This window comes from Trichechus manatus, unplaced genomic scaffold (assembly GCF_000243295.1).
Source record: "Trichechus manatus latirostris isolate Lorelei unplaced genomic scaffold, TriManLat1.0 scaffold00039, whole genome shotgun sequence".
Lineage (NCBI taxonomy): Eukaryota > Metazoa > Chordata > Mammalia > Sirenia > Trichechidae > Trichechus > Trichechus manatus.
Window position 1 is genome coordinate 13,736,174 of NW_004443975.1, and position 7,138 is coordinate 13,743,311.

Here is a 7,138-nt window from a genome sequence, read left to right on the forward strand (position 1 = left end):
TATACACACATTTGCAGGAAATTCCTAAAATCATCTAAAATGAGGTATAACTATTCAAGATGTTATAAATAAAACATTTTGTATAGTAATACCTCATTTTAAATGATTTTAGGTAACCATAAATCGTAAGTAATTAATCATAAATAAGACAAAGTTGGAATCACGGACAGAGGATGGCCCAGAAATAAAACTTAAGGGAAGGTACGAAGCCGGTATTGGCTGGGTGATAAGAATAAGAATGAAAAGTATGTGCAACAGACTAACACGCCCCAGTAAGTGGTGAAGGTGAGATATTTGAGAACATTTGAGAGCAGGTGGTATTATTCAGTTTACAAAAGAAAGGTCTGAGGGAACCTCAGGAAAACTTGAGTCAGCGAGGGCTTGATGCAAAGGAAGGGTAGCAGCTGGGTCCCGTTGCTGCAGGGCTGAGGTGATGACAGTGGTGACCCCTGGTGATGTGTATTAAGTAGTTACAGTGTTCTAAGAACTGCGTTGGGTTTCTTACATGGATGATCTCTTTTAGTTCTTAACAGCAACTCGAGTTGTGGTAATATTATCCCCCTCTACAGTCCCCCTTTACAGCTGAGGGAACTGAGGCTTAAGGATGTTGTCCAAGGTCTCATAGCTAGTGATTGCCAAACTCAGGTCTATTTGACTGTAAAGCCCAGTGCTTTCAATCATATAGAGAGAGTTGAAGAATTTAGGCTAGACCTAAGGAAGACTCTCGCATCATTGAGACCTTAAAAATTCTAATAAGCCACCAAAATATTTAAAGTAATATTTGTTGGCAGGGAGAGCATATTTAAAAAGGAGTTGACTCTTAGTTGCCTTGGATGATCCAGATGAGGATCAAGGTAACTTTGATTTTACCCTGGTAAACCGCTACCCCTCCCTAAAAAAAACAAACAAAAAACCCACTGCCTTCGAGTTGGTTCTGACTTGTAGCGACCTCATAGGATTTGTAAAGCTGTAAATCTCTACGGAAGCAGACTGCCACATCCTTCTCCCAAGGAGACACTGGTGGTTTTGAACCTCCAACCTTTTGGTTAGCAGTCGGATGCCTTAACCACTGTGCCACCAGGGTTCCTTACCCTGGTAAAATCTTGTAATTTTCACAATCTTTGATTCCATAGCACTATAGTGGTTGCATTTCTACAGCAATATTGCAAGTGACCCAAAGAGCTAGATTTTCAGATGTGTCACAGTACTGTTTATTATGATGTAAAATGACCGTATCTTCTGAAATAAAATATGGATACTGTGGTCTGCCAAAGTTTCATTTATTTCGTTTTTTTCCTGATTTGTGATTTTTTAAAAAGTAAAAGTCTTATCAAAATATAAAAATGAAATCATGTTTAGTTATATGTTTAAGAAATTGCCTCAGTTGCAAATAAACCCACTTTGCAAATCTGGGCTCTTTTGGAAAGTCTTCCATGAATGATGCTGGAGCTCTTCTGGAAGCCCCGTGTGCACGTGTAAATGATCCTGCTCCAGCCAGAGCCAGCTGGCCGCATCTCTCATTTCAGTTCTCATCAAACTGACTTTTGACCATCTGCCTTCGCCACTCTGCCTTTCTGTCTTCATTACCAGCCTCATGATTGAATGGTTTAATTTAGTTATCATGAAATGTCTTTCCATTACACCAGTGGTTTTTGGTAATTTGCACCACATACTTTCATCTATTTTGGCAATTTTAATTTGGTAAAACCCTCTGTAATGCAGTGTGTATGGAAAAAGCCATACAAAAGGAAATCATACTGCACTGATTTCTCTGGATCTAATTGTTCTCTTGGCCCTTAGTGAATTTGACTGTGTCTGTTTTTCTCATATATTCTTGTAAAAATCCATAGAATCGTTAATAACATTTTATATCTACACAATGCTTTTTTATTTTGGTCGGACTGAACATAGTAACAGCTTGAAGTTCTAATTCTGTTGTATCACAATTACACAGTAGCTGTAATGGGAAAATATTTTTGGTCCAAAAGCAGATTTTAGCTTCTCAAAGATAGAAAGTTAGTAGAGGAAATCAGGTCAAGCTTATTTTGTCCGCTAAAAAGGCATTTTCCTTTTGTATTCAGATTATATAAAATTTTCTGGTAAGCGTCTACTGACTTTCATCAAGGGTACTTACTAAGTCCATTAAATGAGGAACGAAGAGTCTCTTGAATAAATGGTGCTGGGAAAATTGGATTCTACATACAAAAAGAATGAAAACAGGATTCATACCTCACACCATATACAAAAAACAATTATCACAAAAGGACAAATATTGTATGAGACCTCTATTGTAAAAACCCATGAAAAAGTTCACACACAAAATGTAACAATCTTTGTTGGTTACCAGGGATGGGGGGGGGACGGACACTAAATAGATAATAGATAAGTGGTATCTTGGGTGAAGGGTGAGACAGTACACAATACAGGAGAAACTAGCACAACTTGTACTAGGAAAGGTCATGGAAGCCCCACAGACACATCCAAACTCCCTGAGGGACTGAATTGCTGGGCGGAGAGCTCTGGGGACCATGGTCTCGGGGAACATCTAGCTCAACTGGCATGACACAGCTTATAAGGACAATGCTCTACATTCTACCTTGGTGAGTAGTGTCTGGGGTCTTAAAAGCCTGTGAGCGGCCATCTAAGATACTTCACTGGTCTCATTCCTTCAGGAGCAAGGGAGAATGAAGACCACAGGATACAAGGAAAAGATTAGTCCAAAGGACTAATTGTCCACAGCTACCAAGGCCTCCACCGGACTGAGTCCAGTACAGCTAGATGGTGCCCGGCTACCACCACTGACTGCTCTGATCAGGATCACAACAGAGGGTTCTGGACAGAGCTGGAAAAGGATGCAGAGCATAATTCTAACTCACAAAAAAAAAAGACCAAATTTACTGGCCTAAAGGAGACTGGAGAAACCCTGAGAGTATGGCCCCCAGACACCCTTTTAGCTCAGTGGTGAAGTTATCTCCGAGGTTCACTGTTCAGCCTGGGAGTGGACAGCCCCGTAAAACCAAATGAGACTAACGAGGCACAGGAGTCCAGTGACAAGGGCCAGAAGGCAGAAGGGGACAAGGAAGCTGGTGATAGGGAACCCAATGTTGAGTAAGGATATTGTTGATGTGTTGTGAGATTGTTAACCATTGTCATAGGGCAACATCTGTAGTAACTGTTAAATGAGAAACTATTTTGTTCTGTAAGCCTTCATCTTAAGTGAGAATAACAGCACAATTGGAAGAGCGTAGTCAATGTCACTGAACTGTGCATGTAGAAATTTTTGAAATGGTGTATCTTTGGCTATGTGTATTTTCACCAAAAAAAAAAAGGTTGAGAAGTTAGAGGGTTGATATGTTGTGGGGTTGTTAACCAATGTTATAAAACCACATGTGTACTTCTGTTTCATGAGAAACTATTTGTTCTGTAAGCCTTCACCTGAAGTACAATTAAAAAAAAAAAGATGAAAAAAAAAAAATTAAAAATGGATCAAAGACCTAAGTGTAAGAACTAAAACCATAAAATTTGTAGAAGAAAACATAGGGGTATGGCTATGAGACCTGGTTTTTAATAATGCACTATCAGGTATGACAGCAAAAGCACAAGCAGCAGAAGACAAAATAGATAAATGGAACCTCATAAAAATTGAATATTTTTGGTCATCACAGGACATTATCAACAAAGACAAGCAATAACTTATAGATTGGGAGAAAATTTTGGAAATCATATATCTGATAAGGGTTTAATATCCTACATATATATGTATATATGTGTGTATGACCTCTTGCTTTCTATATGTATGATGTCCTTGATGTCATTTCACAACTCATCTGGTGTACGGTCATTAGTATTCACTGCTTCAAATCTCTTCTTGAGATGGTCTCTAAATTCAGGTGGGATATACTCAAGGTCATACTTCGGCTTTCATGGACTTGTTCTAATTTTCTTCAGCTTCAACTTGAACTTGCATATGGGCAATTGATGGTCTGTTCTGAAAGAGGTCATTAAAAAGATAGGAAAGAAAGAAAAGACCAAAATGGATGTCAGAAGAAACTCTGAAACTTGCTCTTGAATGTCAAGTAGCTAAAGCAAAAGGAAGAAATGATGAAGGTAAAAGAGCAGAACAGAAGATTTCAAAGGGCAGCTCAAGAATACAAAGTAAAGTATTATAATGACATGTGCAAAGACTTGGAGATAGAAAACCAAAAGGGAAGAACAGGCTTGGAATTTCTCAAGCTGAAAGAACTGAAGAAAAAATTCAAGCCTCCAGTTGCAATAGTAAAGAATTCTATGGGGAAATTATTAAACCACTCAGGAAGCATCAAAAGAAGAAGGAAGGAATACACAGAGTTATTATACCAAAAAGAATTGGTCGACATTCAGCCATTTCAGGAGTTAGCATATGATCAGGAACTGATGGTACTGAAGGAAGAAGTCCAAGCTGCACTGAAGGCATTGGCAAAAAACAAGGCTCCGGGAATTGATAGAATATCATTTGAGATGTTTCAACAAATGGTGGCAGTACTGGAAGCACTCATTCATCTATGCCAAGAAATTTGGAAGACAGCTACCTGACCAACCAATTGGAAGAGATCCATATTTATGCATATTCCCAAGAAAAGTGATCCAACTGAATGTGGAAATTATTGAACAATATCATTAATATCACATGCAAGTAAAATTTTGCTGAACAGCATTCAAAAGTGGCTGCAGCAGTATATTGACAGGGAACTGCCAGAAATTCAAGCTGGATTCAGAAGAGGACGTGGAATGAGGGATATCATTGCTGATGTTTTATTGACTACTCAAAGGCATTTGACTGTGTGGATCATAACAAATTATGGATAACATTTCGAAGAATGGGAATTCCAGAACACTTAATTGTGCTCGTGAGGAACCTGATCAGAGGCAGTTGTTCGAACAGAACAGAAGAGATCCATACTTATGCCTATTCCCAGAACAAGGGGATACTGCGTGGTTTAAAGTCAGAAAAGGTGTGTGTCAGGGTTGTGTTCTGTCATCATACTTATTCAATCTGTATGCTGAGCAAATAATCTGAGAAGCTGGACTGTAGGAAGAAGTACGGGGCATCAAGATTGGAGGAAGGCTCATTAGCAACCTGTGTTATGCTGAGGACGCAACCTTGCTTGCTGAAAGTGAAGAGGACTTGAAGCACTTACTGATGAAGATCAACATAGCCTTCAGTATGGATTACACCTGAACATAAAGAAAAGCAAAATCCTCACAACTGGACCAATAAGCAACATCATGATAAACAGAGAAAAGATTGAAGTTGTCAAGGATTTCATTTTACTTGGATCCACAATCAACACCCATGGAAGCAGCAGTCAAGAAATCAAAAGACACATTGCATCGGGCAAATCTGCTGCAAAAGACCTCTTTAAAGTGTTGAAAAGCAAAGATGTCACCTTGAAGACTAAGGTGTGCCTGACCCAAGCTATGGTGTTTTCAATCACCTCGTATGGATGTGAAAGCTGGATGATGAGTAAGGAAGACCGAAGAAGAATTGACGTCTTTGAATTGTGATGTTGGTGAAGAATGTTTAATATACCATGGACTATTAAAAGAATGAACAAATCTGTCTTGGAAGAAGTACAGCCAGAATATTCCTTAGAAGCAAGGATGGTGACACTATGTCTCACATACTTTGGACATGTTATCAGGAGGGTTCAGTCTCTGAAGAAGGACATGATGCTTGGTAAAGTAGAGGGTCAGCGAAAAAGAGGAAGACCCTCAACGAGACGGATTGACACAGTGGCTACAACAATGAGCTCAAGCATACCAATGATTGTGGGGATGGCGCAGGACCAGGCAGTGTCTTGTTCAGTTAGACACAGGGTCTCGCTATGAGTCAGAACTGACTCGACGGCACCTAACAACAACATATATGTGTATGTACACATATACATACATACATATATATGTATATAAACTTCTACAACTTAACAACAAAAATTCAAACAATCCAATAAAAAAATGGGCAGTTGTGAGAGACTAACTTGAACTGTAAACTTTCACTTAAACTATAACAATAAAAAAATAAAAAATAAAAAAAATGGGCAGAGGACTTGAACAGATGTTTCACCAAAGAGGATATGCAAATGGCCAAGAAACACATGAAAAGATGCTCAGTGTCATTAGTCGTTATTGTTGTTGTTAATGATTTCTACTCATATTGACCTCATGTGACAGAGCAGAAATGCCCCATTAAGGTTTTCTTGGCCGTAATCTTTACGGAAGCACATCACCAGATCGTTCTCCCACAGAGCCACTGGGTGAGTTTGGACTGCAACGCTTTTATTTAGCCACTGAGCACTTAACTGTTTGCATCACCGGGGCTCCTTAAAAATATGGAATGCCTGATGAGTCTGTGTGTCATCCTTATGCAGGGGCCATGCTAATCTTCTTTGAATTGCTCCAGTTTTAGTATATGTGCTGCTATAGGGAGCACTATTAGCCATTAACCATAAACCCAAACCCATTGCTGTTGAGTCAATTCCAACGCATAGTGACCCTATAGGACAGAGTAGAACTGCCCCATAGGGTTTCCAAGGAGCGGCTTGTGGATTCGAACGCTGACCTTTTGGTTGGCAGCCAAGCTCTTAACCACTGTGTCACCAGGGCTCATTAGCCATTAGAAAACCCAAAACAGGTTGCCCTCAAGTGAATTCTGACTCATAGCAATGCTATAGGGCAGAGTAGAACTGCCCCATAGGGTTTCCAGGAGCAGCTGGTGGATTCCAACCTCCGACATTTTGGTTAGCAGCTGAGCTCTTAACCACTGTGCCACCAGGGCTCCGTTAGCCATTAGGGAGATGCAAATCAAAACCACAATGAGATATTACCTCACCCCCACTAGAATGGCTATGGTGAAAAAAAAAAAAGGAAAATAACAGGTGTTGGGGAAGACGTGGAGAAATCGGAACACTCATCCACTGCTAGTGGGGATACAAAATGGCACAGCCACCATGGAAAACAGTTTAGCAGTTCTTCACAGAACTACCATATGACCCAGCAATCCCAATCCTAGGTATATATCCAAAAGAATTAAAAGTAGAAACACAAACCTATACTTGTACTTCAATGTTCACTGCAGCACTATTCACAATAGTCAAAAGGT

At 39.7% G+C, this 7,138-nt stretch overlaps 1 non-coding gene across 1 annotated transcript; it reads right to left on the reverse strand.

Moving 5' to 3' along the window:
* Window positions 1-6,362: 6,362 nt before the first annotated feature.
* Window positions 6,363-6,469, reverse strand: LOC111820480 (U6 spliceosomal RNA). The gene has a single exon (XR_002824036.1). It is a non-coding gene; the product is annotated as a U6 spliceosomal RNA (small nuclear RNA).
* Window positions 6,470-7,138: the final 669 nt, after the last annotated feature.